Genomic DNA, 6,498 nt, shown 5'->3' with positions numbered 1-6,498 from the left:
TCTAATGATGTTTGTCTTCCCATTTTATACCTTAAACATTCCCTTTGATTCCTGTTTCCATGAACTGTTCTACAAAAGCCAGGAATATTTCAATGTAATAGATTTTTCCTAAACTCTAATCTGAATCCATCATAAAATATGATGTAATAACCAAGAACAGGGGGTCTTCTGTGTTTTTCAGGCTACGGACCTCTTAGCTAAAACAGACAGAGCAGGGACCCCTAACACATATATTGTATGAAATGGAGTTGCATAGTAAACTGGTTCGTCAATAATGTGTAGCGTGGCCTAAAGTGCCATTTCTAAACAAACCCTTTTATGGTGCATAAAATACTAAGCTAATAAAGTAATTATAGGCAGATTCATACATTTATACAGTTTGTTTCTGAGGTGGACGGTATTTTAGAGTCTCTTGCTCGAGAAGTTACAAAACGATCCATTGAGGCTCACATGAATGTCAACAGTACAGCTAATTGGCCAATATGTTTCAATAGCATATAGCATAACTGTTAGCTAGTTAACTAGTTCATCTCGCTGTTATGGACAGGTGTTGCACAGTGATTTAGCATTAGCTAGGTGACATGACTGCACAAGGATTCTTAAGTAATGGCCAGCCGATCTCATGACATAGAGCTGGTTGAAAATCAGCACTTTCCCTCAACACAACCTGGCTTCACTGCCAACTCCTCAAATAGCCTACCAGCGCTTAGTCAGTGGTTCTCGGCATCAGACAACCCCCCCCCCACCCCCCACCCCCCCTCTGTTAGCCAGGAGGCCAGAACCGGCCCACCAAAGGGTCCAATCTGGCCCTCTAGATGACTTTGCACTTTTTATGTTCATGCACATTTGAAGGCTTAGAGCAGGGTGTTGGGGCCACACCCACTTTGATCTCAAGCAGGCTGGACCAGTAGAACCATGGCATGATAACCTATAAATAGCTACCCCTTCATATTTTCTTTCATCCGGAAAACATTCATCCATTTACCAAACATAGAAGAAAGAAAAAATAGGTGAGTATGTCTTAGTTTTTCCACTTCAAGTCAGTGTACTACTCACTTTCATTACATGTGCCTTTATTCCATAATTTTCCACTAAAGTTGAAGCTATTTAAGTCATCCCCTGCCTTGTCAGAACTGTCAGAAATGTGTTATACTGGCTGAATACAGCAGGAGTGACCCTGACATCCTTTTTAAGAGTAAAATAGCCACATCAGGTCTAATCCTGGAGCAACCATCAGTTGATTCCAGTAAAGCACAACTGGATCAGTGTGTGAAATGAGCAGCCAGGATTTAAACACTGACGTCCTTCAATTCAGAGGTCTCTTCTTTCCTAGCAGCCCAATCAGCTGCTAATGGTCTGCAAGTGACTGTTAATGTTTTTGGCCTCACTGACACCGCAGTCTGCAAGTAAAGCAAGTTTGTTTCCTTTCAGTAAGTCACATGACGTAACTGAACTTGAAAGCAGCATTTTTGGCCACCATGGCAGTCCGTCAAGTTTGTCCCGAGCTGCTTCAGTCTTCTAATTGATCTGAGGCTTAGTTTGGGGCAAACAAAAGATGTGAGAATTCAGAGCTACTGACAAAACTCACCTCAGGACTAATGAAGTGGGATCAAGAAAGAGTAGGTTCAAGGGAAGAATTCGTATGATGGAAAAGAGTTTCATGTTTGACTGCAAAGCAATCTGCTCTTTGGCTTGTTTCCAGAGAAAGGTAGGGTGATTTACTGGCACCATACATGGATCTCTGCCAGAATCTTTGGCAGCGTTCAAGGCTGCTTTGACACACACAGAATACATAACATTGCTGGACTCACTTCAACTGTCAGTGAAGATGTCACTGTTAACAAAACTGCAGCCTAACACAAGCTGAAGACACAGCTCTGTTGTTACAATTTTATGTTTGTAGAAATAGTTGGACACTTTCTTGCTTACTTGCAGACCTTATCTCATTTGTTAAGTCCGTACAAAAACCAAAATGTAAAAATGACACATTGGGGATTTACGAGGGATTATGGGTGCAGAACTTTTCCATGATCAAAAGCAGTTACTTCCTGGAGTTTATAGACGTGCTGATAGGCACATTATGATTAGTGATGGCCAAATGAGGCCTCATGAACCACTGTCTTTATTTTCTGAAGCCACCAGATGGCGCTGTGTGTTCAACAAAGGTTTGACAGCACACTTCATTGCCAGTCCTTCAGCTTTTATCTTTAAACCAAGAGCGCCATCTGGTGGGGTCAGAAAATAAATAAAGTGGTTCATGAGGCTTCATTTGGCCATCACTAATTCTGATATTTGGACAGAAAGAGGCTGGGTTCCCCTGTTTCCAATGATGCTAAACTAAGCTAACTAGCTGCTAGCTGTAGCTGCATATTTACCATACACATTAGAACATGTTTGTGATTTTCATGTACTATCGTCACATTTGAGTAACAGAGCTAAGCATTTCAGATCATCCACATAGCAACATAGTTAAGTATTTGTTTCTCTAAAAGAAATAACTCTGCAATTTCTGACCAACCAAACCAAAGACTTCTGGTAGTTCTGAAGACATAACCAGAATCCTCAGAGTCTTCTTAACGTCTGGATGAAATACAGTCTCCCTGCTGAATACCAAAAAGATTTTCAACCTGTTACTCAAGTTGCAACTCTGTTTCCTATCCAGGTAGCCACTAGCTAGCATCTTTGTTTTGGACTAGGGAACTGAGTTGCAGCTAAAATAAAAATCTTATTTGTCATAACTGGATGAATTTTTTTATCCAGACATTTTGAAGACTATTTGAGGAGTCTGGTAATATCTTCAATAACATAACATAACATACTAGATTTTTCAAACATTGGCAAGTCTTTATTTTTTCAGATCAGTGTATGCGCAGGTCTGTGCCTTAAGTATAACGCTAAAGCTAATACTAATGCTAATGCTCTGCTTCTGATCCAGATAGCCCCCAGCTAGCATCCTTTTTTTGGATTAGGAAACTGAGTTGCAACTTGGGAATTTCTCATAAACAGATGGATGTCCCCATCTAGATGTGTCAAAGCATCTTTAAGGAGTCTGGTAATGTCTTCATACTCTCGTTTAACGACCACCCAAGTTTTTCAAACAATCGTAAGTAATTATTTTTCAGATAAATGGATGTGTAGTTCTGTGACTCAAATATAACGCCAATGCTAATGTTCTGTTTCTGATCCAGGTAGCTACTGGCTAGCATTTGTATTATGTGTATTATCTGTATTATGAACTTACTCAGGATATCTTTTCGTCATCTGGTTTGACTAACCCTAACATTGGCCGTCTTGATAACCGGTACTACAAAGCTGGTTATCAACTAATTCAGTCAACTCTGGGTTTTCCTATCCAGCTACCAGCGGGTTCATGTGAAAGAGGCAGGGGTGATAATAACAAGTGACATCATCAGAGCCATGAATAAGTAGGCTGCTTCAAATCACGAGATGAAACAGTAGGCCTGCCAGAAGTGTCTGCGACTGCGAGACAGTAAAATGTCATGGGACGTAAACGATATTAATGTAAATGTAAAAATAATGTATATACTATCTACAAATTCATCAGCCAAGACATAAATTACATGTAGGTATCATCAGGCGATATGTGACATTAGTATATTTTTTTATATTTAGTTGGATGATGACAAAACTACTCTCAATATGTCACATAAAAGACTTTAAAATAACACCAGACTGTTTCTACTACTTAAAGCTATAGTGCGTAACTTCTACAGGTCCGTAAATGTCCGTTTCACCCAACCCAGGAGATGACACAATGCTGATTAAGCCGATCGGCTCCTCTAACATATATTATTTTTCAACACATATCATTTTTAGTTTGCGTGTAGACCGGCGACATTCCCGCGCTGGCGCACAGGAAATGCTTCTTCACAACAAGAAGGGAGGGGGAGGAAGAGCGGAGAGTGTCATAGCAAGAGGTAGAGCGCATGTAGAGCGCAGGTAGAAAGAGAAGCAACATGGCGGAGAAGCGGCCGAGACACGGTTCAGAAGTGGATCCTACCACAAAGATAAAGCCTGGACATTCGGCTGAAGGTCTGTTAGCAAAGAAGGAAAGTGAGCGACGGAGAAGGCAAACAAGGATTTGTATTGTCACTTTTCCTCGGTGGAGAGCCCTGAAGGAAGAAACTGGGCTGAGGCCAGACACGCATGTTGCCTTGCTGCTGTTGGATAAGTAAGTGACTTGGTTTATAATTATATTATGAGTAGTATGTGTTGCTGTTACATGTACTGGACCTAGTACTTTATTATTTTCTTGGAAATGGTGCTATGAACGTAATGTAATGTTAGCAGCCTGGTGTTCGCCACGTTGTGTAGCATTGTGTACACGGTGTGAAGCGAGTGTTACTCTGTGTACACGGTGTGTGGCGACTGGCGAGTGTTACTCTGTGTACGGTGTGTGGCAACTGGCGAGTGTTACTCTGTGTACATGAAAGTGCCGCCGGCTTATTAGTTGTAATAACGCATTATCCGCTTTGAGGCAACAGAAGTTACGCACTATAGCTTTAAGTAAAGAGTGGAAAAGTAGTTAATGACTGAGGAGGTCTGTCTGATCCAAATGTTGTATTTATAAAAGGAGCCAATTAACAGTGAGTGGATTATTTTACTAATTAAATATTATCTGTTTTCCCTAGTTCTCATCACACAGGTGTCTCATGTTATTCTGAGCTGCAGTGATGGAATCAGAGTGTAAAAATAGCGACACTTGAGGACTAAAATCCTGCTAAAATCATGAGTTGTATATAATCTCTCTATTAGAAGCTCTGTTTTAAAACCAGTGGAAATAGAGCCCTGGAGATATTAAATGATTCTACTGACCTCAAACAACATATAGGCTCCTCTTTTTTACCTGAGACTCCGGACTTTCGTTCATGGATACTTTTTTCTTCAGTGATGTGATTGGTCAAAGGTCAGGTTGTTGACAGGCTGTGATCCAGTACCCTGAACAGCTGACCTGCTCTGAAGCAGGTCAGCTGTTCAGCCTAGTTGCCATGGTGATTTATCCAAGTAGAAAAAGAACCAGCTTGACGTTACCTTGCTAATTCCAAATACTGCTTTGTAGTACAGGCCTCAGGAGCAGGAAAACAACTCTGACGTCAACATGGACCAAACTCCAACATCCACAGAGTCTGATCCTTCCACCTCTAAATCTTCAATGGGGGCAAAAGCTGAGAACCAGCTCTGGTTATTTGTGACGCTGCTGTAACAGTGAGAGTGATGACCAAGTGTCTTGCTCTTCAGAACCGCAGCCAGGAGGAGCGGGTCTCCCACACAAAGACGCTGGTAAACCAGTCAATGGAGGGACTGGATTACCTCAAAGGCTTTAAGCAACAGAATTGAAATTGTCATTCAACTGATGTGAAATAGCATCTTTATTTTTTGTAATAAAAAAGCATTGTTTGACAAATTAACTTTTAACAGAAATAAAAAAGATACAGGTCTACATGACTCCCATACTCCCTTCACCATACTAGCAAATTCAAACAGTTGCTAGAGATGATGTCAAAGCACCTCGTAGTTGATTTTCAAAATATCTCAGATTCCCTAAACAGATCCATTACATCTGTGTTATCAACTGGGAAATGCAGGCAACTCACCTGAAGGCCCATACACAGGTGTCCTAGGTAAACACCATGCCAAATGCTTTTTCAAATGTACTGAAAGCTGTGCTGTAGTCCCACACATTACCACCAGGTGGAAGCACTGAGGACACTAAACATTTGACAAATTGGACACCAGTCAGCTGATCTGCTTAAAATTACAGTCTAGAGAAGCAGCTTTCTGCAAAAATACATTCAGTTAAAATGCCTGACAATGTTTCCTCTACTAGCTGCTTATTTGGGGTTCTCTATCCAAAATCTGAAGCTGAAAGAGGATTTAGCTGACAGAGGGAAAATGGTCACTTTTTAGGGGGAGAGGGAAAAGTTATAGACAGGAGGAAGAGCATGAGGGATGAACTGAATGGAAGAAAAGGACCAAAAGCGCATGCATTAATGTCTAATTGGACAATACAAACAGGAAATCAAAAGTCCATCTATCCATTTTCAACCGCTTATCCAGGGCCAGGTTGTGGGGGCAACAGGCTGAGCAAGGTACTCCAGATGTCCCTCTTCTCAGCAATGCTTTTCAGCTTCTTGTGAGGAATACCCAGGCGTTCCCAGGCCAGACGAGATGTAAAATCCCTCCAGCGTGTTCTGGGTCTGCCCCAGTGAGGAGCAACAATTGGCGCCCAAGGGGCATCCTGATCAGATGCCCGAACTACCCCAACTGGCCCCTTACGACGCGATGTAGCAACAGCTCTACTCTGAGCTCCCTCCAGATGTCTGAGCTCCATGTATCCATGATATAATTATTTCAGTAACTATCTAAAGCTCATGACCATAGGTGAGGGCTGGAATTTAGACTGACCAGTAAATCAAGAGCTTTGCCTTGCGGCCCAGCTCCCTCTTCACCGTGAAGCTCCAGTGCAATGTCTATATC

General features: G+C 41.7%; 2 protein-coding genes across 2 annotated transcripts in view; both read left to right on the top strand.

Moving 5' to 3' along the window:
• The window catches only part of LOC126403715 (serine/threonine-protein phosphatase PP1-beta catalytic subunit), a 659,813-nt gene that overhangs the window by 374,509 nt on the left and 278,806 nt on the right, over positions 1–6,498 (top strand). The window lies entirely within an intron of this gene.
• Positions 1–6,498, top strand: part of c17h11orf68 (chromosome 17 C11orf68 homolog) — a 616,176-nt gene that overhangs the window by 374,515 nt on the left and 235,163 nt on the right. The gene's annotated exons all lie outside the window — the stretch shown is intronic.

This window comes from Epinephelus moara, chromosome 17, assembly GCF_006386435.1.
Source record: "Epinephelus moara isolate mb chromosome 17, YSFRI_EMoa_1.0, whole genome shotgun sequence".
NCBI classification, from domain to species: domain Eukaryota; kingdom Metazoa; phylum Chordata; class Actinopteri; order Perciformes; family Serranidae; genus Epinephelus; species Epinephelus moara.
This window is presented reverse-complemented; position numbering and strand designations above follow the sequence as displayed.